Source organism: Capsicum annuum, chromosome 8 (assembly GCF_002878395.1).
Source record: "Capsicum annuum cultivar UCD-10X-F1 chromosome 8, UCD10Xv1.1, whole genome shotgun sequence".
Classification (NCBI taxonomy): domain Eukaryota; kingdom Viridiplantae; phylum Streptophyta; class Magnoliopsida; order Solanales; family Solanaceae; genus Capsicum; species Capsicum annuum.
Genome location: NC_061118.1, coordinates 67,835,960 through 67,863,426, shown reverse-complemented (window position 1 = coordinate 67,863,426; position 27,467 = coordinate 67,835,960). Strand labels below are relative to the sequence as shown.

Here is a 27,467-nt window from a genome sequence, read left to right as displayed (position 1 = left end):
TTTGTCAACAAAGTCTCAATGATATCACTCATTGACCCTTTCGAGTACCTAACGAGTGTGGCAATTAAAGACATCCAATACCTCAATTGGGTATGCCTATTTCTAGAATGATACCTATCGTAAAGTCAACCTCCTAATCACTCTTATGTCTAAGATGGTCAGAATTAGCAAATTATACCCATAAATTATCTACTATTGCCTTGATTCCCACATCCCCTTTTCAAGAATTATGAGGGTTCCAAAAATTCACCCAAACCCCTCTTTCAAGGATGGTTTGAGCTTTCAAGAGCTTGGAATTTTTGTCTATCAAACCCATTTGGGTATTTGGAGCTTTCACCCACAAATCCCCATCAATTCAACCAAGCAATGGTAGAACCCATCATCAACCAACTAGAATCTATACAAATACATCACAAGCCACACACAAATACACTCTAATCAAGCATAACCCTAAGAGGTAGATCTAGCACATCATAAGGATAATGAAAACAAATATGCCCAGATATCCATCAAAGTTATTCATAAGAAAAATAAAGAGAGGACAAACCACACTTTAGACTTAAATGAATCTTCAATAGACAAAGCCAAGTCTACACTTTAGAGCTTCTCTTATCTAATCTTGTCTCAAATTAGTGTAAATTCAGCTCCAAGCTCCATGAAATTACAAAAACCCTAAACTAAGGATGGGAGGTAGGGTTGTGGAATGATGATTCCTAGAATAAATGGGTTTTGAGCCTTAAGTGGGATTTGGGGTCGGCTGGCCAAATGATATTTTTGCCCCTGGGTCATTTTCTGCTATCATGCGATCGTGGAGGCTTGATCGCGACCACCATTGGTTGTCTAGCTTGACTGATTGCGATCGCGGCCTTCATCCCTCAATCTTGGTAACTTAGGCCAGATCCTGCTCCCTTTTTCAGCTTGTCCAGCTCTTGCACTTCTATTTCCTTTTTGATCCTTTTTAGCTCAAAGTTACTTATTTTCAGCACTTGTATACCTTCAAAATATGAGAATTAGTGCATTTAATCACAAATATGTCTCACTTAGACATTCACATCATGGAAGTGTGCATGAATATTCAGTGCAAATGAGTGCTAAATTCACCACTCATCATACAACCTTTAGGAAATAATAAATTATTCCCACCAACTTTATTCTAGTACAATAGATCTTGAGAAAACTCACCTCCTCCATGAGGAGGAAGATTTTGTTGCGCCTGCTCCTAATGTTATCTTAGATTTCTTGAAACTGCATCTGACAAAAATCTTGTATGATTTCTAGTCGTTCAATGATGCAGAAATTACAATAACAAACATGGACCAACATTAGTTAACTTCAAAAGAGGAAGCTTATATATTATGAGTCGTAAAATTGCAATGATGTAAATCAATCAACCTCTCCTAAATCTTAAACAGTTGGTGTTAGCTACATGAATCATATTATATCCAATTCAGTCTATTCAAGTCTAATGTCAAAATTAGTCTTCAGTATCTCAAGAATTCATCATAGTTAGAAACTAATTTTTGTTGACCTTCAACCTATTACTGTCCTTTACCCCAACTTGAGATGACTATGCTTTATTGAATTCACATACACCCTAGTGATGAGCCCAAAAACATCATTCTAGAAAAACACATATAGAAAATGCTTCATATAGATCTTTTTCTTCTCACCTATCATAACTATCAGAACTTCAAGAAGAACCATGAAAAAGCAAAGATTCCAGGAAATCAAATCTCCAATAAGAACCAAAAATTATGTTAACCAGACACTAAAGTTACAGAGTTATTGGCAAATATGTAGCTCCCATATCAATATTTCAGCTTTATATAGTCAAAGTACACTGTCAAGCAGGGGCAACCAAAGAATTCACCTTTACCAAAATGAAAACAAGGTTCAGCATATTTTCACTTTTTTCACTCCTAATTCTCTCACAAAAATTCAAAAATAATTTCAACTTATATTCATGGTAAAACACAACTCCAACTCCAACTTTAAAATTTGTATATTTTCATGGCCAAACGCATACTAAATAAGTACTTCAACTAAAAATATTGCTTTCAGTTTCAATTAGTTACCTAATTTGAGAGAAATACACTGGCCTAAATATTTCCTCCTTTCTCAGCAAAAGAATTTAGCTAGACAATTTTAAAGTAAAGAAGGAGGAGTACAACCTAATAGAGAAAAGAAGTCGTAATAGTGACCTTAAGTTAGGCTCTCTGTTATATCTGGGTATGAAGTGTCCGTTCATTGATGCCAAGGATACGTAAGGGGACGAGATATGACATAAAGTTTCAACAAAGTTACAGAAGCCAATTGTTCAACCTTGCCCATGAACACTCAAGATCTAATGCAAATACTCATCTTTTTCTTCTTCCCTGCAGCTGCAACCTGACCAAAGAATAAATTTGTCTTTTAGTCAAAACAATGCATTTATATCAAGAATCACATCTAAAAATAACCTACAATGTTAAACAACCAAGCCTAAAATATGAGTAGTTAACTTAAGAAATGTAATGGCATTGCACATATACAATATTCCATTAGCACAATACTAACTGCACAACTATAAATAGAATATAATTAGCCTCCTCATTTTTTCCTCCCATAATTCCTCAGTTAGTAGCTTATTAGATAAATTAATTAATAATACGTGTTTCAGGCATGAGGAAGAGCATCATTGCTAGGATTTCAACTAAAAGTAACTTTAAAAAACGCATGACTTTGATAATGCGTTCACATTAAAAAACGCATGACTTTAAAAAACGCATGACAAACAAAAGAGGTCCTTACATCAACACCTCCCACAAAGCATATTATGCAGCAACTAAACAAATTACATTACTCAATGTGAAATCTATCATTTAAACAGTTGATAACTCACTAAATTATGTCACTGAATGGTAAACATATACATAGCATTTTTTGTATCAACAATAATAATAACAACATACTCAGTAAATTTCCCAAATACAAGTTTTCTATTGTGGACAAGAAAACGCAACCAAATACATGAAAACCCATTAATGTTCTATTGCACATTTAGATACAAACATAATATTCAAAAAATTCAAACCAATATTCAAAGGCTACGATGAAGACAACACAATCAAAGATTGCAAACAAAGCACTTGTATTGCTCAAATTAAAAGAGGAGTGACCCTAGTAACATGGAAATAATGAAACAAAAGAGTATCCTCAGATTCCAAAAGAAATGGGTCAAATGTGTGAGACATAATTTCAGAATGTTATTGGGATCGTGGTCAAGCTTACATAGTGGAGAATATGGATAAGTGAGGAGAGCATAGCTCAATCAATTCATACCTGAAACATCCACTTAAGCCCTTTGACCCCCACAACCTTTTTGCAAGTCGAAGGTCCTTAGGCGTAATGGTAATCCTCTTAGCTTCAATGGCACAAAGAATACAGTCCTCAAATAATCCAATAAGATACGCCTTAACCGCCATCTCTAGCACAACAACAACAAATGTTTGAAATTAGATATCGGTCTTAAAGTCGATCAATTTGACGAAACAAATATTGGAAGTGAAGTTATCGAATGTGGGGTTCAATTGATTTCTCATACCTTTGAATTTCTCTAAACGTCACAGTTCTTGGCCTGAATTTGTGGGGCTTCTTCACTCCAGTTATTGGAGCAGATTCTCGAGCTGCTTTTGTAGCCAATGGGTTTAAAGGGATTTAGGGTTTGTGATTTGAGACATCAGATCACAAAAGTGAATATCTGAGTGATGAATTTTTCTTTTTCTTATAAAGTTAGGTTTTAGGGATTAAATTTATATTAAAAACCCAAATTATTTATTTGTTTTCATTTTTTCAGGGAACTAAATTTTGTGGTGGCCCTTACTCGAGTTCAAATTAAGGTATTAGGGACCAGTTGATGATATCAGTGACTATATTTATGCTCTTCGTCAATTGGACAACAATTAGGGACCAAAATAAACTTGATCCTTATACATAGTGTTTTAGGGACCAAATTTTCTATCCATCGTAATATGTTGGTCGCTAATCAACTTTTTTCTTGTAGATATAATGTCATGTACCCAACATTCCTTTGTATTTTTTTTATTTCCTTCTGCAATAAAAGAAAATAAATTATTAATATGTTAGTGAAGATAAAGAAAAGTAGAAAAAAAGCTCATACATTTTCAAATTTTACCTTCATCAATAACTGTAGTAACTTCCTAATATTCCACTATTTAATTAAAAGAAGGATCTAGAATAATCTTCAACATCAAATAACTAATAATTAGGGGTGAACATGGTATGGTATATATGGAATATCATTTTGAAATCAAAAATTTTTATAACGTGATATGGATGTTATGATATTTGATATGGTGTTTGGTAAGAGTTTTAAATTATTTTGGTAATTGATATTTATGCAATAAATACCGAAATGTCGTATACCGCACCGAAGTTTTTTAATAATATATAAAACTCATGTATATTATACAACAACAACAAACCCAGTGTATTCCCACCTAGTGGGGTCTGGGGGGTAAGATGTACGCAGTCCATACCTCTACCTCTAAAGAAGTAGAAAGGTTGTTTCCGATAGACCCCCGGCTCAAGTCATGAGATACCACACAAACTCATAGTAAAGCACAGAACTAGATTACATTACATAAATACGGCACCCATAAGTATTAGAAAACAGATGAAAGCACACAGATTCGTAATAAAACATGGAACACGGAATCATAACAAGAATAAAACCCCCACCAAGTAATTCCCTACACTAGCGACCCAAACCGGCCCTAGTCTTCTGCCCTAATTCGCGTCCTCCAGACCTTCCTATCTAGGGTCATGTCCTCGGTGAGCTGTAACTGCTCCATGTCCCGCCTAATCACCTCACCCCAGTACTTCTTCGGCCTACCCCTACCCTGCCTAAAACCATCCAACGCTAGCCCCTCACACCTACGAATCGGGGCATCCATGCCCCTCCTCTTCACGTGTCCGAACCATCTCAATCGGGCTTCCCGCATCTTGCACTCCACTGGAGTCACACCAACCTTCTCCCGGATAGTCTCATTCCGAACTCTATCCCCTCTAGTCAGCCCACACATCCAGCGCAACATCCGCATTTCTGCCACCTTCATTTTTTGGATGTGGGAGTTCTTAACTGGCCAACACTCCGCTCCATACAACATGGCCGGACGGACTACCACCCTGTAGAATTTGTCTTTCAGCTTGGGCGGCACCTTCTTATCACACAACACCCCCGACGCGAGCTTCCACTTCATCCATCCCGCCCCAATACGGTGCGAGACATCCTCGTCAATCTCACCGTTACTCTGGATCACGGACCCGAGATACTTGAAACTATTCCTCTTACATACCTCCTGTGATTCCAGCTTCACTACTACCTCATTCTCCCGCCCCACGTCATTAAACTTGCATTCCACATACTCCGTCTTGCTTCTGCTCACCCTGAACCCTTTAGACTCAAGAGTTTGCCTCCACACCTCTAATTTGTCATTCACACCCCCTCGAGTCTCATCTATCAGAACTACATCGTCTGCAAAAAGCATACACCAAGGCACCTCCCCTTGAATACGTCGTGTCAACACATCCATCACCAACGCAAATAAAAAGGGACTAAGAGTAGATCCCTGATGCAATCCTGTCAAGATCGTGAAATACTCTGAGTTTCCTCCCGCCGTCCTCACCTGAGTTTTTGCTCCATCATACATATCCTTAATTACTCTGATATATGCCAGTGGTACTCCACTCACCTCCAAGCATCTCCAAAGCACCTCCCTGGGGACTTTGTCGTAAGCCTTCTCCAGGTCGATAAAAACCATGTGCAGGTCCTTCTTCCTTTTCCTATACTGTTCTACCAACCTCCGCACCAAGTGAATTGCCTCCGTCGTCGAGCGGCCAGACATAAATCCAAACTGGTTTTCCGAAATAGACACTATCCGTCTCAGCCTCACCTCGACCACTCTCTCCCAAATCTTCATAGAGTGACTCAATAACTTAATCCCCCTATAGTTATTGCAACTCTGGATGTCACCCTTATTCTTATAGAGAGGGATCATGGTACTCCACCCCCAAGCCTCGGGCATCTTTGCCGTCTTGAAGATTTCATTAAACAATCCAGTCAACCACCTTACACCAGCCTCTCCAACGAACTTTCAAAACTCCACCGGTATCTCGTCCGGCCCCGTCACCCTACCCCTTTGCATCCTGCGAACAGCCTCTCTAACCTCTTCTACCTTAAAACGTCTACAATAGCTAAAATCCCGACACTCCTCTGAGTGCTCCAGTTCCCCTAACACAATAGCTCTATCCCCTTCGTCATTCAAGAGCCTATGAAAGTACGACTGTCATCTATTCTTAATGTGGCCGTCCTCCACAACACTCTACCGTTCTCCCCCTTAATGCACCTCACCTGATCGAGGTCACGACCCTTCCTCTCCCTAGCCTTAGCGAGTCTAAACAACTTTTTCTACCCTCCTTTCCCCTGTAACCCTGCATACAAGCTCTCAAAAACGGTCGTCTTAGCTGCCGTGACTGCTGACTTAGCCTCCTTCCTAGCTAGCTTGTACTCTTTCCTGTTTACCCGCTTCTCTTCTTCGTCCTTACTCTCAACCAATTTAGCATACGCCCCTTTCTTGGTCCCCACTTTCTTCTCCACCTCTTCATTCCACCACCAATCCCCCCGATGATGCCCGGTCCGGCCCCTAGAAACACCCAACACCTCACTTGCATTCTCCCTGATGCACCTAGCCGCCCTATCCCACATACTATCCACGTCCCCCCTACACTCCGACACCCCCATTCCCGCCAACTTCTCCCCTATCTCCCACGCATTCACTGGCGTCAAGCCGCCCCACTTAATTCACTGGCGTCATGTATATTATATTTAAGATTATTAAATATATTTATATATCTTTAATTATCCAATTGAACATAAAAGTAATTTTTATTTAGAAATAAATTTTTTGGGAAGCTTATTATTTAGAAGTACTATGCTTAAGTTTAGGTAATGTTGTTTGGAGTTTGCATCTTGGACTACTCAATCGTGATTGAAATGTTCTTTTTGTGTAATTGATTAACAAAGGTAGTTGTTAGTCTTATATGATTGAGACGTTTTCAAAGTTTAAAGATATAATTTTTTTATATGAATTTGTGTAAATCGAAATCAAATAAAGTATGGTTACCAAATTACCATAGTGTAAAATATCAAAATCGAATTTAAAAATACCGAACCATACCGAGCTAATTTAGTATGGTAATAGTATTGTTCTTTTAGATACCGAAAACCGAAATTACCATACCAAATTTTAAAATACCGTACCGTACCATACCATGGTGGATGCCTTCTTTTATTCTTGGTTGAATTCTATGTATAGAAATATAATGTTGATCAGATGACTTTATGGAGACACCAAATGTTGTTGCACATTAGTAATTATTTTTTTGTTCATTGTTACAACACTAATTATTGTTGATGTCTTCTTTTTCTTTGTTCTCATGTTCCCACGAGATGTCCTTCTTCTTGTTTTCTTATTCCTTTAATATTATTTTTCTACAAATTGTTTAGTTAATATGGGATAATATATATATATATATATATATATATATATTTAGGTGTACGCGTCTCGCGCGTGTACCTCACTTTATTAAGTTCAAACGTTATACTAAATAAGATATTTTTTTAAATAATAAAGATATACAATAATTAAATTCAACATCTTTTGGCGAATTTATTTAATTAAATCTAACCTTTATAAAAAAAAAATTTTCAAAGCCGATCAACATTTATCTACCACCTGTAAACTGCAACAAAACAATATGATGATAGAGACATCAAAATAGTATAATTAAATCTAACTTTTACACAAAAATTTTCTCAAAGCCGTCCAACACTCATCTACCACCTATAAATTATATCAAAATAATACCACAATAGAGGTATCAAAGTAATACAACTAAACTTTACCTTTATATTAAAAAAATCCTCAAAACAGAGATATAAAATAATACAAATAAACCTAACCTTTATTTAAAAAAATTTCTCAAAGTCGACCGACATTAATTTACCACCTGTAAATTCATCTACGACATGTAAACTACAATAAAATAATACAATAGTGGTTACAAAGTTTCAGTTTTGATGAAAATAATTCTTGTCTGAGTGAAAATTTTGACACTAAAGATTGACTTGAATGAAAATAAAGAATATATATATATATATATATATATATATACATACACACGCACACACGTGTTGAATTCTATTATGTTGACAAAAATTGTGAAGAAGTTGAGGGTTAGAAAATTAAGCATTCATCAATCTAGACATGCAACCAAATCAAGTTAGATGAACATCAATCATCTCAATAAGTAAACCAGTTTTTCTCTAGTTTAACGTGCATCTCAATATTTATAAGAGTATTTCCTTAATAGAGTCCTATTTTAGAAATAGTTTTCTATCATATTTTAGGATTATTTTTCTAATTAATGAAAAATATTAATTGATTCTCCTTCCATATATTTTAGGAGTCCCATATATTTTAGGAGTCTAGTTAATATAATAAAATAATTAAATAATTAATTAAAGAAAATAGTGAAAAGATAATTTTGTCTAAAGGAGAGTTTTTTAATGAAGCGCAAAAAGTTTAAATCACTTTTCTAAGGGTCTTTACACTTTTAATATATATATATATATATATATATATATATATATATTATTCAGGGTTTTATTTAAAATCTTTATTTATTAATATAAAAAATATATGAATAATTTATACTTATAGGTTGTCTCAAATTCAATTCCTTCAGAGTTAAGATGTGTTACAAGCTAAGGTGGTCAGTGAACACTTCACATCTCGTCCCACACAAATGGTGTCTTTACATCTTAAGTGCAAATACAAAAGTAGCCAATTTTAAGTCATGGCTAGGATAATTTTTTTCATGCACCTTTAACTATCGTAAAGCAAAAGAAATTATATTTCATTCCTTCATCAAAACAAAACCTAAATCAGAACAAGATGCATGACAATATATATAATGAAATCTTTATCCCCCACTAGTAAGGCAAGAATACGAGTAGTGGTAAGCAAAGTGTTGGCCTTTTAAAAGCTCTCCTCATATTCATCGAACCAAACCTAAGGTACCTCTTTCTAGGTTAGAGGGGTCTCATGTGATGCCATAGTAGTGAAGCCCTTCACTACCTTGCGGTGGTAACTAGACTAACCCAAAAGCTATAACCTCGACCATGAAGGTAGGACTAGTCTAACTCTTAACCACTTCAATCTTCTGTGAGTCTACCATAACCTTTTTCTTTCAAAATCATGTGCCCGTAAATGGACAGAAAGACAACTAAAATTCATCCTTAAGAATATTTGTCATACAATTGCTTCTTTTTAAGTAAATCCAACACAACACGCAAGTGATCCTCATATTCTTTGCTAATGTTAGAGTACACAAGAATATCATAAATGAAGACAATTGCAATGGAACACAAGTATTCCTTAAACACCTCATACATTAAGCCCATAAAAATAGGTGGGGCATTAGTCAGCCCGAAAAAAATTGGTAAGTGCCCATATCAGGTCTATAATATAGTCTTAGGAATGTGTTCGACTTGATACTTTAACTGATGAAACCCAAATCTCAAGTTAATCTTGAAGAATACTAAAACAACTTGTAATTTATCAAACAAATTATCTATATGGGGAAAAGAATGCTTGTTATGAATTATAGCCTTAATCAACTGTTGATAGCCTTCGTACATATATAGAATACCATCCATTTTGTAAGGAATAACACTGGGGCACCCCATGAAGAAGCATTAGGACACATGAATCCCTTTATTTAGTAATTCCTATAACTAGGTCTTTAACTCCTTTAGCTCATCTGGTGCCATCCTATAGGGGGAATAACGATAGGATGAGTTTTCTGCTTTAAGTCTACATAGAAATCAATGTAATGATCCAGTGGAATATCTAGAAAGTCAATAGGAAGAACTTCCAAAAATTCACACACTATAGGAACTGACTCAATAGAAAGGAACTTTTCACTAGTATCCCTAAGATGAGATAGAAAATCTAAACACCCCTTCCCAATTAACCTCTTGGCATAAATAAAGGAGACAAGTTTCAATTAAGCAGGATTATAACCACCCTTCAACTAAAGTCTATCCATCTCTAGCATAGCCACTATTACTATCTTAGCATTATAATCAAGAATTCAACGGATTGGAGAAAACCAACGCATCACAAGAATGATGTCAAAATCCAGCAATCTAAGATCACCATATCAGCCAAAGTCTGGTATCCCATGAAAAAATAGAACAAGCAAGATATGATTGATCAACAACAACTGAATTCCCAACTAGAATAGAAACATGCATTAAAGTATTAGACATCCCACATATAATATCCAACCTCACAATAAATTTGCAAAAACTTGAGAATGTATAACAAAGACCAAACAAAATAATGGGCATCATCACAAACAAGAATAGTACTTGTGATAATTGCAATAAATACCTTAGCCTCAGGCTTTCCTAGCTAAGGATAACATTAGGCTCTGCATCTTGTCTTTGCTCCAAATGAATCGATCTGATAACAACATCTATATACATACCCACTATCATTGACCTAGTCTCCATCTCTACCACCTGGTGACCACCATACCCATCATCTAAGGGACCTTTATTATCTCTGTCTCCCCTACCTACTAGAATTGAGACTCAAGGAGCCCGATACTTGCCTAAATAAGTAGACTACCTAAAATTAGGATAACATCTTCAAATATGTCAAACCCCAGTACACTCATCATATTATAATGATCCTCCTGGTTGTTTTCTACAATTCCATTCATTTTTTCTATTTATAACTTTTCTATAGCTACCTCAAGTAATTTATGACTTGCTGAAGCTGGCAATTTGGTTACCGAGTAGTTCATTTTATTTTTAGAGTGTATTTTTTGTTTGAAGTCTTCACTAGTTAAAATTGGCTATCAGCAAAAACTTCAGTCAAACAACCTCGTATGTCAATTCTGACAGTTCAAAAAGATCCAAAACTTTGACTTTAGTCTCGGTGGAGCCTTGGTTCGGGTACCAAGGCTTTCAGACTCATTTGAACTATTGGTCAAAAGTTAAGAAAAATGACACGTGGTGTGGAACCCACTTTTTGTTGAAACAACCCTGAATGAAAATTTCTACTGCTCAATTGAGTCTGAAACGTCAAATTTAATGGGGTGGCATAGTTTATTTATCACTAACTGACTACTTAAGCAACCTGTCCCATTAGTATAGGTACCACTTTATCGACACCGGCGCAATTTAGTGTCAACCACTAAAGCAGCCTAGGGCTTACTTTAGCATAACCAAGTACTTATAAAATTACCACTTTGACCATTTTCTTCCATTTGCCACCTATTTTCAGGACTTAGAACCCTACAAAGTCTGAAAACTTGGGAGAACTATTAGTGGGTGATTTTGGGATATCCGTAAGCTCAAGTAACGCGTTTCTTTTCTAAATTCTTTGTAAGCATCTAACAATTTAAGATTAAATTCTTTATCATTTTCCAAAATCCCTGGAATATTGGTGGGTTGATTTTAGCATTATTAGAGCTCAAAATTCAACCATTCTTAAGAGTAAATATTCCTTGAGCATAGAGGGACCTGTTGTTAGTTTCGAAAGTACAATACCACAAGTGGGCCCCCACATAGGATTTTTAAGTAATTTAAGACCCGAAGCACAATAATACAATATGGGTATAAGTGTTCTCCTTTTGATGAGAATATTATATTTTAATAGCATGGTATCTTGCAAAAGGTTCTCTAAAAGGGGAAATCGTTGATTCAAAGGATTCTTTAAGCTTTTCTTCGGCGTCCAGGTAGGGTAGGTTCACCTTCTTCAAAGATTGAGCTAATTCATAGTATAATTATGATGTTATGATAGATATGAGATGGTATATAGGTATTAGAGGTATGATTGTCATAATTAGTATTATTTGGACTATTTAGCCCTTTAAGAAATCATAATTTAGGCGAAATTGACTTAGTTGCACATGATTTTGGAAGACCTACTATCTTAGGTACAATTGTGTTTTATTTAACATATAAAAGTGAATTTAGATACTTTAGCTTAGTTGTAGGTAGTGTTTTCCTAGAATGGATTTTGGGGATTAGTAGTGGGCCCCTCCGATCTACTTTAGGCCAAGATTTGTGTTAGCTCTTGTAGACTTCTATATGCATGTTATAATCTTTGAAATTCTTATTTTGGATTTTAAGGAGATTAGATACATGATGATTATGCTAGTTTTATACTTGGGAGTTGGTTAATGGTAACACCCAAACTACTAATAATGCTTAAACTACACTCTTGAATAGGTGTAAGCGATCGCTGTCAATATAAAATCCAATTAGGTTGGGGTCAAATCCCATAGGGAATAGGGTGTGAACTTTGATTTACTTACAAAATAATTTATTGGTAGTTTACTATTTTCGAAAATGGGGGTTTAAGTTTCACAGAGAGTCAATTGTCACTTTCAATATTTTAGTTTTTGTAACCAAGATAAATGGGAGACCAGAGTTATGTTCACCATGGGTTTTGGGAATTGACAGATAAGAGGTAATGCTTAAGACTCTTGAAGTAAGTAGAAACAACAGAATATCCCTGACGACGATACTATCTGACTTATCTCTCGACCTCACCAGATAATTTATTATCTAATTCTCTCGAACTTAGATAACTTATCTATTTCTAATAGGATTTTATCTCAAGTAGATTAATCCAGCTATGGCATCAATCATTAAATAGAAGGTTGGTAGCTTCCGAGTCCCTGTTGATAATTCACGTCCTCTAGTTTATTTCTCTGTTAAAAGCAAATAAGCCTACTGCATAACCTATTATTTGCAACCAATAGATTCAAGTTAAAGCAACAGAATTTCAAGATGTCCTACTACTCTTTGAATCCTTTAAATACCTAGCATCATATCAAACCCTAATCCATGGATCCTATAACTTGGGCTAATGGAATTAGCCGCTCATGATTTGATGAATGAAATTACAAATTGGATTCATAATAATATGGATAAACTTACTGATGGATGAAATCCACTAAGTATTTCTTCAATTCAATTATAAGATAAAAACCCACAATAGTTGATAAGTATTTTGCAAGAAAACAAAAAAAATATTTGATTAAAAAGATAAAGAAATTTTACGTGCCACCCTCCGAGTTAATTATCTGATAGCTTCTCCATCATAAAAATCCCAAAAAAGATCATTCAAAAAACCTTAAACTAGTCTTTAAATAGTTAATTCTAAATAAGGAAACAAAAATTAAGATTTCAGTTTTCTCTTCAGAATAGTCGACGACGATCTTGATGGCGTGTTAGACGTCTGGCGACGTATGCAAGATATCGTCAAAGATTCCAGTGATTTTTTATCTTCTGAGTCTTCCGACGGCAAATCTGACGGCGTTTCAATTAAGTGACTGGGCATGAAAAATATCATCACATCTTCATTGGAAATCATCATGTTCTGCTTTGAGTTGACGACAATTTTGACGCCTTATCATAGTTGTGACGATGCTTTAAAAAGGTCGTCATACGTCACTTTAATTCTTCAGATTCTGTCTACGCTTGACGGAGACTTTGACAGCCTTTCACATAGCTGATGGAACTTCAGAAATGTCGTCAGCTTTACTTCAGCTTATTTACCCCAGATTCTGACTGATTGTTCTTCTTTCCTTTTGTTTCCTCCCCTATCACTCACATCTGCATTAACACAATTAAAACAATCAAAACTAACAAAAGTTTCTTAAGACTTTGCAATTATTCCGAGTTAAAAACCTCAAATGTGTTAGCATCTGCTCACACATCAACACCCTAAACTTAAAACAATTTCTTGTCCTCAAGAAACCAAAACATAACTAGGAGTATACAAAGTACAATTTGGCAGCTAACTACTCTTATCAAGTCAGAATACATGCATCATCTCCATGATCAATCAAAGTAAAATCAACTGTGTATAGTATTTGAAAACGACCATGTAACACACAAGTATCTAGATATGGCAAAAATATCATCTATAACAACCTAGAACATACCCAAATTACATTATCTAAACAAAGTAGTTATTACCAACATACCTAGTGTGACCTCACAACAAAGGAATCCCTTTTTCACTCAGGTTCATATGTATAGACATAGGGATGAACATAAGACTCTCTCTCAGAATAAAGTTCCTACATTGCGCATCAAATGCCATAGGCTTGCCCTTATAGTCAGTACTTAAGTCTTCAGACAAGTTAGTTAGGATAATTATAGGCTTTTCTTAAGCTTGTAATGTAGGCTAGGGGCTGGTATGATGTTCATGGGTATTTCATAACGACTATACCTCCTTGGCACCACATTCAATCTTAGGGTTTCAACTTTTGACCTTTTTTTCCTCCCTCTTTTTTTTCGTCAAGCTTGTTTAAGATGGGCGCTGTCTGTTCAAGCATTAGATTAACTTTTTTAGTTTTTCTCTTTTCCTATTTTCTTTGTCACTGTACCCAACTTGTTATCCATTTTCCTTCTTTTACCTCTCTTCATACTCATATTATATCACGCACCCCTATAGTAGCCACCTTCAACTTAGGTTATTTACCTAAGTCAAGGTGCATAATGTCTAAGGAGGGACAGGGCCAAAACAAGTTCATTGTGATGTAATGGGAAGGTGAAAGGTGTACAAGAAAGAACTAGGCTATTTAGGATCAAAAAGGGATCAAGGGATATTATTCACAATTGGATGGTCATTTAAGCGAAAATGGGTTAACATGCAAAAACGACCTATGATCCTTTTCTAACGCCTATCCTATGACTATGGCATGACTAATTGGGTAAGTTCTGGATTCAACGCACAATGGGAACTGAGTAAGAACTTACATGCACATGGCACACAAGTATATCGCATATCACTACTCATCCGTTTCATGCATTTATTTTCTACAGGTTACTCATTTGCCATATTAATGCCATAAATAGATACACAATGGTCACAATGGATGCAATCCACATAGTACACAATAGATCAGACCACTAGAGAGGTACTCAAAAATCACAAAACAAGCTAATTGCCTTAAATACGTGTACTACTCCTAATTATCTACAGAACATGTTACAACAATAGTTTCCCTACACCCTCAACTTAAAATCAAGAAATAAAAAGCATTAAGGGTTAGGATATATTTGAAGATAGTCAAGCCTATGGATCCTGGGTCTCTGACCCTGTTACTGCATCATCTGCTGTCTTCCCCTCACTTATAGCATCTTTCTTTGTAGTGGCTGGAGCCTGGCTCGATGAAGCACCTACAACCCTAGCTCTGATGGCTGCTTGCCATTTCTCCGTGTCATCCAGAGACTCCAATATTGCCCTTTCCAAGTCTTCCTCGTCTGCCTTCTTCTTTGCTTTCTTTTTAGCTTTTCTCTCATTTTCACTATCCGGCTTATCTCTCTTGTTTTTGCTCTTTCCCCCCCCTTTTTCTTCATTTTCTTCTGGGAATCTGCAGTAAAATCAAGGATAGGAATTTCTTTCTCTACATCATGCATGTTTAATCCTGTATGCACCATAATTTGGTGCTTCTGTAGTATCCCAACCTTATCCTTCACTTTATCTAATGCAGCCTTGAAAGTGACAAGATCAGGACCTGTTATCTCTCTTGCCTGGGCATCAAATTTGTTCTCTAGATCTGCCACTCGCCTAGGAAAAGTCATGAAAGGTTCAAGTGCATCCTTGATTTTTTTATCCACAATAGCAGCAAACTATTTGGAGAAGGCCTGTAGTTATACCTCACACCAATTTGCTTGCCTAGCCACCTTCCTGATATCAATCAGCTGAAATGCAGAACCTATTGCTGCTGGAGAAACTGAGGTATTCAACTCACTTTAAGGAATTGAGCCTACCTGAGCTAAATAGACTGCTGGTGGTAGTACAACTTCAAAGCTTTGCACCCCCACATCTGGTGCTAAAACAGTCTCAGTGACTGGAGGATCTACTGTGCCAACTGCATCTCGATCAAGTTGCAAGCCCGGTTGAATTTCATGTTTTCTGACAGGGTTATGGGTCTTCTTGGCATGTAACTCAACATCAATACCTGAAATCTCAGGTACATTAGCTGCTTCACACAACCTAGTGATTAGACATGGGAATGGATACGTAACATTGGGTCTTGCGAGCTAAATCTTGATCTCTTCCTCTATAATTTCTTTGAAATCCAAGGGAATTCTATCTATCAAGCTTGCAACCAATATTGCTTGATCATCCCCCAATATGATGTCTCCCTTGGTGGGTATCAGATGAATCCATACTAAATCCTACCAAAATCTTGCCTCTGAATTTAGAGATGCTTTAGTTATCTTTTTTGCAGGATTATTTAGCCACTCAAGTTTCCCATCTGCTAAGAGAGTCGCTAGCCATTTGCACTGATTTTCCTGATGCTTCAACCGAGCATAGAAGGTAGGTGACGTGACTAGTGGGATGAAGGATGACCCATGAAGAAACCTATTTATGGTGGCATTTGATACATCCACCTTCACTCCATGTACTGCAACTTTGGTCAGTAGAGGCTTATCTGAAGTTTTATCCCCTTCTTTACACATATTTTCCACCATAGCCTAGTAGTTCACGTAGAACTCCCGGACTAACGAAGGATAGTAAACACCACTTTCCCTAGTAGTCCACTCCAGGCCATAACCCTTGAGATTTTGCATCACCTCAGGATATCTGATCAACCTTGTAGTGATAATCTTCTTCTCCTTTAAAATTGGCCTTCTAGCACTTCTTCAATCTGTTCTACAAAGTTTGTCCTAAAATATTGTTTTAGCTCCAGGGATTTACCATCTTACATTGTTCCTAATCTCGAGGTTTTTGTATTTCACCAAAGTTCCCCGTACTGGAGAATCCTTATCACCTTGCTGCTCCGATGATGGTGATTCAGACTCAATTTTTCAGCTCCAGGCTTCTCAGAACCCTCATCTTCAGATTCTTGTTCAGTGTCCTCTGATTCTTGCTCAGTGTGTTCTGATCCTTGTTCCTCCGATGCTTGCTCAGATGAGGTTGTTACCTCAGTATCATCAGTATCCTCCACCTCAATAGGCTTAGGTGGAGGTGGTGTCTTTGGACCAACCCTCTTTCTAGTCCATCTGAGCAATGGTTTGTCATCTTCATAGTCAAAGTCCTCATTGACAAGTTGTCGAGGTACACTCTCTTTAGCCGCTTTCTTTGGTATAGTTGGATTCTTTTTCTTGGGTGCCATGCTCAGTTCTGAATGTCGACTCTTAGCTGATGTACTTCGAGCACTTAGAATTGTGAGTGAGAGAAGACTGTAATGAGAGAGGGGGAAGGTTTCTTGACTTAACTCTCAAGCTTCAACATACAAGGAAAGTATTAAAATTTATCCTTAGATAGAAATAACTTTGAAAAAGAAAGGGAAATAATTCACTAAGAAAAGAAAACCAAAAGTGAAAATAAAGTATCTGTAGTACACGGGAATGTGAACAGTGTTACTGGGCCGAGCTAGCTCAGATTTTTAAACTGGGCCCAACTCGATTGATGGCAATTTTTATGGCCCATTAGAAATCGTACAACCCTTCAAAATTAAAACTTTGGGTTGTCTCCCAAACAGCGCCTGATTTAACGTTGCAGCATGACTTGGTTCTCTTGACTACTCAGACTTCGTCAAGATACCATATCGATACCTCATTACCATTTTCCTGGAATACATCCACAACTGAGAAGATATTTATTTCCTCTACTTGCATCATAGGAAGATACATTTTGAATCTAGCCTTTTTTTTTCCATACCTGAACCTTAGCTCATAGAGCTCCATATCAACTAGTACTCTTTCCGTGGCTAACAATGGTCTACCCAAAATAATGGGTACCTCAAAATCAACATCACAATCCTATATCATAAAATCTACAGGCAGAATAAAGTCATCCACCTTTACCGGTACATCATACAATATGCCAACTGGTCATTTCACCAATCTATTTGCCATCACAAGACGCATCATTGTGGGGGTAGGTCCCCCAATACAATTTTTGTGTAGATACCAAGTGGCATTAGATTAATACTTGCTCCTAAGTCACATAAAGCTTTGGTAAACTTTACGGACCCAACTATGCACGGTATAGTAAATGCTCCAGGGTCATGCTTTTCCTGCACTAAGGATTGTGAAGAAACAACACTACAGTGGTGGATGTTGTCCACCGGCTCACAACTTACCTTCCACTTCTTTGTTAACAATTCCTTCATAAATCTAGCATAGTTTGGCATTTGCTCAAGTGCCTCTATCAATGGCACATTCACTGTCAGTTGTTTTAGTATTGCCATGAATTTGCTAAATTTTTTGTTATCTTCTTTCTTTCTCAATCTTTGAGGAAAGAGAGGTGGTGGTCTTGGCATTTCTTTCAATACCACTTTCCTTTCTTTTCGTCTTCTTTCTCTGAAATATCAATAAAACCATCCAGCTTCTCAGACTCCACTGGATTTCTTCCTTCTGATTCATCAACACTTACCTCATTCTCCACAGATTTGGCTACAGGAGGGCCACATAACATCTTACCACTTCGAGTGGTAATCACCATACAAGAGCCATCAGTCCGCTGGTTTTGAACCGTATCACTAGGTAAAGTACCAGCTTTTCTCTGGTTTAGTGTAGCAGAAAGTTGGCTCATCTGTTGCTCCAACTTCTTAATAGAAGCAGAGTATGAGCTAACCAACTGACTGAGGATAGAAAACTCACTCTTCATAGTAGTTACCCCCGAGTTGGTAGCTTCAACTCCTTTTAACATCTTTTCCATCCTTTTCTCTATGGACATCTTGCCAGAGCTAGTTGTTGTAGTATCCCGACTTCCAGGAGAAACATACAAACCACTCCTTTCATTATTGTTTCTCCAGTGTCCCTGCTCCCTATCTTTATAATCAGGCTTGTCATAGGAAGTCCGAGCTTGGTTCCCTTGGCTATTACCTCGAAACCCCCTTGATTGCTCACATAGTTTGCCTCTGTATTAGCAACTACAGAAACAGTACCCTAAGATTCTACTGCTTTAACCATTTCAGTCTTACCGGATAGCAAGTGCTTGGCTAGTAAATCCATCTGCGTCTTCAAATGGGCCATGTCCTGATCTCGCTCCTTATCCCTTCTATGCTGCTTCGCAATTATACCACCAGCAACGGCCGGGCTATCCACCAGCCCTAGTGTGCCAAGACTAACTCTATTTGGTCATTCTATTCAGCATATCTGAAGCATCAAGAAAAGAGAGGTCAATGAATGAACCGCCTGCAGCATTGTTAACAATTGGCTTTATCACAGAGTTGAAAGCTCGGTACAAAGTCTCCATCAAATGCAAGTCCGTCATGTTGTGGTTTGGACATTGTGTAAGTTTCTTCTTAAATCTTTCCCAAGTTTCGTGTAATGCTTCAGTCGAAAGTTGTATGAAGTTACTAATTTTATCCCTCAACTGTACCCTTCTGAAGGGTGGAAAGAACCGTTCTAGGAACACATCTTTCAACTGTCTCTAGTTGGTTATATAATCAGGTTCTAGTTCATTCAACCACATTGTTTTCTCTCCAGACAGAGAAAATAGAAACAACCTCAACTTGATCGCATTCTGGCTCACTCTCGAATTGTCAAAGGATTTGCAAATGGTGATGAAGTTCACCAAATACATGTTCGGATCATCACCAGGCAAGCCTCCAAATAACCCCTTCAGATTCAGGAGTTGGATCATGGTACTTGTTATGCTGAATTTTGCACCTGGTGCCAACGATAAAGGAATGATAGGACCCGTTGCACTGGCTCCATCCATTCCTTCATTATCTTCATCAGCCTCATATTGAATAGGCTGTTGACCATATCTTCCTCGGACTGGACGGTTTCTATTGACGTTTCGCTGCACTGGTGCAGCAACTTGCTCAGCTCTCCTTTGAATAAAAAGATGTTTCTATGATGTAAACTTAGCCCCAAAAGTTCTATCTCTCCTTCTCTAGCTAAGAAACATAAAAAAGGTATTTATAGATTACATGGAAACCCTGGAAATAAAATCCTAAGAAAAAGAGAAAAACTTGATTAAATATGCATAATAAGGACTAAAAACATCATAGGAGTAGGTTTAGGTTACATTGAAACTCTAGGAAATAAATCCAAAGCGATCTAGGAAAAATGTGTCCGCGACCACCTACGGGCCTACCTACGGGCCGTAGGTGGCCCCTATGGCCATAGGTGGGGGGTGTAGCTGCCAGTCCAAAAATTTTCTCTCTGTTTTGGCAAGTTCTAATACATACGGACCTAGCTACACCCGTAGGTGGTAGTTACGGGGCGTAGGTGACCAAGTAGGTTGCCAATTTTAGCTTTTCATTCCATTTTCTTTCAGGTAGCTTCAACCACCTAGTTTCCTACAAAATCATTGCAAAAATAGATCAAACCCAAAAAATAGCCTCATGTATATGCATATTCTTCAAGTTTAAGCATTATAAGTTCCGTAAAACCATGGCACATCAAGACCCTCAACTTAGAACGTTGCATGTCCAGGCAATAAAACATAACAAAACCATATGATGATGCTTAACCAAGAGAAAACTAAGATACCTATGGCAGTCAATCATTAAATTTAGCTCAAAACACATTACCTTCTCCAAGTTCAACACAGTAAAACCAAATGCGTGTATCTATAGAACATAGTAATATGGCATAAAGAAATCGATATATGGAATTACATTAGCAACAAAAAATCATGCATATGTACAAGTTACACTACCAAAATATGTAAGAAGCTAGCAACATAACCAAGTGCCCTCATATCAAAGGAGTCCCAATCACTCATATGAAATCATGCATGTCAATTTAGGGGCATATCAAGAGACATTCACATTCACAAGAGAAATTCTAATTAATGTGCGCAGAATATCATAGGCTTTCCTTTATTTTCTTTGCCTTAGCTTTCAGAAAGTGAGGTTAGGATCATCTAGGACTTTACTTAGCTTGTAATGTAGGCTTGGGGGTTGGCACGGTACATAGGGACATTTTTGGTGACTAAACCTATTTGGCACTCCACTTACTTTCAGGGTTCACTTATCAACCAATTTCTATCATTCCACCCTTATTTCTCCTCTTTTATTCCTTTATTGCACATTTAAATTGGGTGTGGTTTCTTTTATTCTTTCTTTTTCAAAATTTTCTTCTCTTTTTGTCTTTTGCTTTTTCTCCCAGCCCCACTTTCTTTTCTCTTATTTACCCTATACCCACTTCACATTATGTACCCCCAAGATAGCAACACTCAACTTAGGTGATTTTCTTGAGTTGAGGTGCACAATGTCCAAGGAGGACCACAGCCAAAAAAAGTTCACTATAACAAAACTGGAAGGTGAAAGGTGTAACAAGAAAATTAGTCTATACAGGCTCAAAAAAAGGACCAAGGGATACTTATTCATAGTTGGAAGATCATTTACACAAAAAATTGACATATTTCAAGAACGACCTATGATTTTTTCCTAACTGACTATTCTACAACCTAGGCAAGACTAACCGGTCAAGTTTTAGATTCAACACACAAAGGGAACTAAGTAGTATCTCACACACACACGGCACAGGGCTACATCACAAACTACTACCTATCTAGTTTATTCAATTGTTAACAATGATTATCATGTCCCTAATTCTAATGCCTTAACAAGAATCACAATGGCCACACATATATACATATCACACATTTCTAAAACAAATTTTTAGAGGGGTATAATTTTTCTCAAAAATTTACAAAAAACTATGTCAACTACCCTAGATACTAAGAAATCTCCTAAATACACAAAAAACAAAACATAATATGACACAAAATTAACCTAGACATATCGGTTCTACAACTATACCATAGCCGACAAGAAAAGAAGCACGACAACAAAAACCCCAAGAGGATATCAAGACCCACAAGCAACCCCACCCTCAATATAAGACATGTATTATCCCCAATGTATTAGGCTACTATAAATCAGGAGAGTTATAAACGTACTTATGATGCCATAGATGCACAGATCCGACACCAATCACATGAACATGAATGGTTGTACAAATAATACAATATCTTAGGTTGCCTTACAAGCAGTGCCTGATTTCACATCACGACATAACGTGGCTTGGTTCTCTACTCAGACTTCATCAACAAGCCCATGGGTGCCTTGATTACTCAAACTTTAACAAGGTAGCCCAAGAGTTGGCCTCCATTTTTCTTTTTTCACTTTGAACTTATGAATTTCACCCCTAATTATTTTTTTCCTTTCCCATTATGCTCAATGGGTGGTGGAATAAAAATAATAGAACCAAGAAATAGATTTGGCATATTGTAACTCTTGGCCTTTATGCGAGAAATGTAATTCTTTGGTTTTGGCATAACAAGTTCAAGAATATTAACATATTCTTCCTCCTTTGTGTACTCTTTTATAGGCTCAGATGGATCAATTAATATCTTGCTATCATAGCATAATATGGAAAAATGCTCCTAATGAGGCCCAATACGTTCCAACTCATAAATTGCATAATTATTTACATCCCCACATAACTCTAGTCTGCTGTTCTAAATAGTGGCAACTTTCACAAAAGTGTGATCAAGTGTTAACTCCTCTAATTTTATCTCCCTAATTTAGCTTATAAGAAGTTTTTTTAGAAAACTTATAACTATAATATTAGGCGTTACACGCATCAACCTTTGCATTCAAGTCTACTTGTAAGTTGTGAACATCCAAGACAAACTTGTCAACCTTTTGAATGAACTCAAGTCTTTTTTTAGGAGTGTCAACATTTCTAGTATGCTGAAACATCTTGGGTTTTGACTCTTTGAAAATTTCCTAGAATTTTCGTTCTTCAGACCTAATATGAATTAGAGGTATGAGTCGTAGGGCTTGGTAGGAGTCATATCAGGGATTTGTATGGTAGGCAGTGTTTGATCCTCCTGGTATTTTATTCTGTTAGGGATATGGGTTATGGATACAGATCGTATGATATGGTTACAACTTGGTTGGATGAGTCGTACACTGAACAGTGTTTGACCCAAGGTTGAGGCTTGGATACGAGTGGTGGTAATCAATCGTATAGGAGGGTATGACTCGTATGGGTCAGACGTATTTTTGTGATGGGTTTTTAAGGGGATTTAAGTTGGGGTATTCTAGACATTTTCCTACTTACCCTAATTAGGGCCCATGACATTTAATACACTTAGGAGGTTATTTACCCTATTATTCTATTCATTAGCACTTAGAAACTATTCCAAAACACTCTATAATTTTCTCAAGAGCTTTTGGGGCAAGAGAGCTGGGGTTTTAACTAAAGGATTAATTTGAGGCTTGCTTTGGTGTTTTTTTCATCAATTCTTCGGTATAAGGCATGATTCTCTCCCCTCATTGTAATTTAAACTAAGGGCATGATTTATATGATTAATTTTATGGTTTTACTATTTCAGGATTATGGTTTTCAACTATTATTTGGGGGTTTTGATATTAGATGCTTGGTTATGGTTTCTTATAGTTTTAATCATGCTTTTATATGCATTAATGATGGTTTTGGACAATTGTATTGTATGATAATAGTTTAATAGTATTTGGAATTGGTTTTGATTATATTATGCCCTCAATTTGTTTGATAAAATGCTTATAAAGATATGTTCATTGTATTGACTTTTTTTAATAAAACTCTTGCATGTTTTAAACTTGGTAAAGGAATTACAAATGATTTAAATGGTTTAAAAAGGCTAAAGGCTAAATGGATATGCTTGTGGGGAACCTTGAAGTCTCCCAAGTGGTTTAATATGGTATATGGAAGAGCACTTGAAAGTCTCCTTAACCTAAATGGATTATCTATGGATATTACTTGCAAGTAAGGGGTGGTATGACGATACCACAAATATTGGCCTTAGTTAATAAAATGGAAAATAGATTGGTTGTTCATTTGGAAATGGTTTTAATTAGGCATTAACAGCGGGGTGTGTAGTAAAGCCGTGGAAGGTGATGGTCCCGAGGGGACCAAAACTGGTAACTCGTATTTGCCAATATGAGGATTGGTCTTAGTGGACCATGTGTATGATATTACACTATTAGGGGATGTACTAGTTATCCCATGGGATACTTCCCTGGTCTTGTGGCTATACGTACTGGGGCCGTTTCAGTAGGGAGAGCTAAACCCATATAGCCCATTGGTGGTTTAGGACGGCCAAGCTATGTAGCTGGGTAAAGGTTTTAAAGGCATGCTAAACCCAGTCCCCTTTCCCAGCATAGTTATATATATGTATGGTTGTGTACATTTGATGGTTTTACTTGATTTTATAACTGGTATTATTTTATCCTTATCATGATATTCATACTAGTAGTCACTCTCTAACTCATCTAGTGGTGGTTGTATACCCATGCTATGTAGGAAACGATTGTTTGACTCCTTTTACATAGTGATTAACTCGGGGAAAATATTTGGACTGAAGTGGTCTTCCATTCTAACGGAAGGCATCATTTCATATTATGGATATTTGTTGACATTTTAAATTTATTTTTGACATTGGTTTTGTCCATGGTTGGGAGCATGTCTCAACTAAATTTATTTACTCTTTTGTATATAGGATTTGAGGTACTTTTGGGGGTTGGTATGGGTGGGATCGGTATTGGTGTCATTATTGGCATTGGAATAAGCTAGGAGGCTGGCATCATCGAACATAAGTTCTAACTATTCCATAGTATTACATTTTAGGATTGATTATCATATTATGTTTCGGTATTCTCTTTTGTTATGGCTTGGTTTATGGCCTTTTATTTGGCTTGATATGGCTGGATGGTTGATTTGGTACAGGTGGACTCGATTGGGTTGATCACAATTGTGACTTTATCCTAAAGTCTTCATGAGGGTATTTGTGCTATCTTGTTATATGCTTGAAATTCAGCCCATCTAAGGATAGATATAGGTGGTTAGGTTGGGTAACACAGGGCAGTCCTTGGTCCTAGTTGGACTTAGAATAGCCGTCACAACAAGGCTTGGGGTCAGGTCGTGTCACATGTTCTTGTTGAGCTCTAACAATAAATCTATCACACTCTTGTAATAATGCACTATATCAAAAGGGTAAGGATCAATAAATAAAGAGTCATTATCACTCCATCCTCCCACTTATAATTATGTCATATCCAGAAGAGTGGCTAAATATAAGTAAATAAAACTCAAAAACTTTAACAAATCCAATCAATAACTCTACAACCGTATTTCCTAGCAACGGAGTAAAAATTTTTATAAGACTCAAGCTACAACTCCAATTGATGGGTAAAGTGGTTCCTGTCAAAATATAGTAACCCAACTAGGTTAAGGTCAATCCCATAAAGAATACGTCAGGAATCCTTCTCAAAATTATTCAAATCACCAGGTAGTGTAGAAAAGTAAAAAGGTGATTTTCTAAAATAGTAAAAAGTAACAAGAATTCGATACTTAAGACGATAAATAATCTGAGATGAACACTAGGTTTGTGTCCCCCCTGGATTCTACTTCATAGATTTATCATGCATTGTTGAACTATTTTAATACCTTGCTAGCAAAATCTTATAAGTTATGTACCATCAACTGTCTCGTAGACTCATTGATGGATTTCACCTTTTACCTTTTAAGTCTCAGGGTGTCTCCTTACTAACCCTTATCTTGAACACCAATTTAACTATTACCTTTTGAGTCTCAAGTTATTATATGAAATATAATTATCTTAAGTAGATAGTGAAAGTAAACTTATTTTGCAATTAACTCCACATCAATGTTGTGATCTCCTTTATCCAATCTCTACCTCCTGGTCAAGTTCATAGTAAATAAAGATGGGTTCTCAATGTTGGCACAGTTAAGAAATCAACAAAAATTAAGAAAACCATAATACATGCAAGAATCTTTGTCTAAAATGACTTGACACTTCCTCAACTTAATTAATCTACCAGTATTTCCACAACCCTAGTTAAAGCAATTAACCACTCATAATTGCGAGATAATTCATAGATTCATATACAAAATCATTGAATCAATCTCACAATAATTAAAGAAGAAGACCAAAGTCTGAAATTGAAGAACAAACCAAAAACAGTAAGATACCAAGACCACACATCAATCTTGGAATTAAAAAATATTTGTATGATGTAAACTTAGCCCCACAGAGACTATCTCTCCCTCTCTAGCTAAGAAATGTAAAAAGGATATTTCTAGATTACATGAAAACCATAGAAATCAAATCCTAAATAAAAGATAAAAAATTATCTAAATGTACTTAATAAGGACTAAAAATATCCTTAGAGTAGCTTTAGGTTACATGGAAACTCTAGGAAATAAATCCAAATAATTCAGAAAAATATGTCGGCGGCTACCTATGTGCCATGAGAGGGGGAAGGGGGCGACGTAGGTGCCAGTCCAAAATTTTGCTATATTTTTTTCCAAGTTGTAATCATTAAGGACCCATCTACACCCATAGATGGTACCTATGGGGTATAGGTGCTAAAGTAGGTGTCTTAGTTTTTCATTTTGTCTTCTTTGTTTAGCTTCCAATACCTAGTTGTCTACATAGTCACTCCAAAAATACATCAAACATAATAAAATAACCTTAATTACATGCATATTTTCCAAGTTTAATCATCGTCAGTGCCATAAAACTGTGGCTCATCAGTGCAAATTTCAGGCTAAGTCAGATGGTTATTTGACATTGAGTTTTGATTCAAGTATATGGCAGTTGATGATGATATTGAATTCATGAGTTTTTATTCAAGTCTAGAAAATGATGATCATGATATTGGGTTTTGGTTTGAGTCTAGCATTGTGAGTTTATTTATGATATGATACGGTATGGATGGATTCATGGTTACAACTTTATTTTCGGTAAATTTATGAAACTTTGGTCATTTACTTTACTTTGATTGCACCCTCTAGGTTTATGGAAGCCTACATTAGGCTATTTACTTTTTTTGCACTTACTGGCTAGAGAGGGACAGTTCTTCAGAATTATATATATTTTCTTTTATATTATCTCTGTTCTGATTATTTATTTATAGTGTTGGAGCTTATTTTCTATTTTTTACTTTTACCTTGACTTAGCTTATTTATCTTTCATCTTATCCTACTTAAATCATGATTTAGCTCAGTTAGTCAATGATGTCTACTAGGTACACATAACATTGGTACTCATACTACACATTTGTACCTTTTGGTACAAATCTAACTACTAGTGGCTACCATTGATATGACGATTATGGAGTGTTTTTGGAGATAGGGTGAACTCTTGGAGTTAGAGTTTCCCCTTTTCCTTCTATTATTTTATCTAGCCTTTCACTATTCAAGAAGAATTTGTATTTGACTATATAGGTACTTATGTTCCTTTTGTTAGTAACTCTTGTACCGACACTACTAGGTCATGGGATAATTGTTGATATTTTATCTATTTTTTAGACTATCA

General features: G+C 36.5%; 1 long non-coding RNA gene across 2 annotated transcripts; it reads right to left on the bottom strand.

The window, feature by feature from the left end:
• Nucleotides 1-552: 552 nt before the first annotated feature.
• Nucleotides 553-3,979, bottom strand: LOC107856983. Of its 2 annotated transcripts, XR_001670756.2 has the most exons (4): nt 3,584-3,979; nt 3,322-3,466; nt 1,183-2,388; nt 553-994 (listed from the first exon to the last, which is right to left on the bottom strand). It is a non-coding gene; the product is annotated as an uncharacterized LOC107856983 (long non-coding RNA). The 2 variants fall into 2 exon arrangements; XR_007044028.1 differs by having other exon boundaries at nt 553-2,388; nt 3,584-3,870.
• Nucleotides 3,980-27,467: the final 23,488 nt, after the last annotated feature.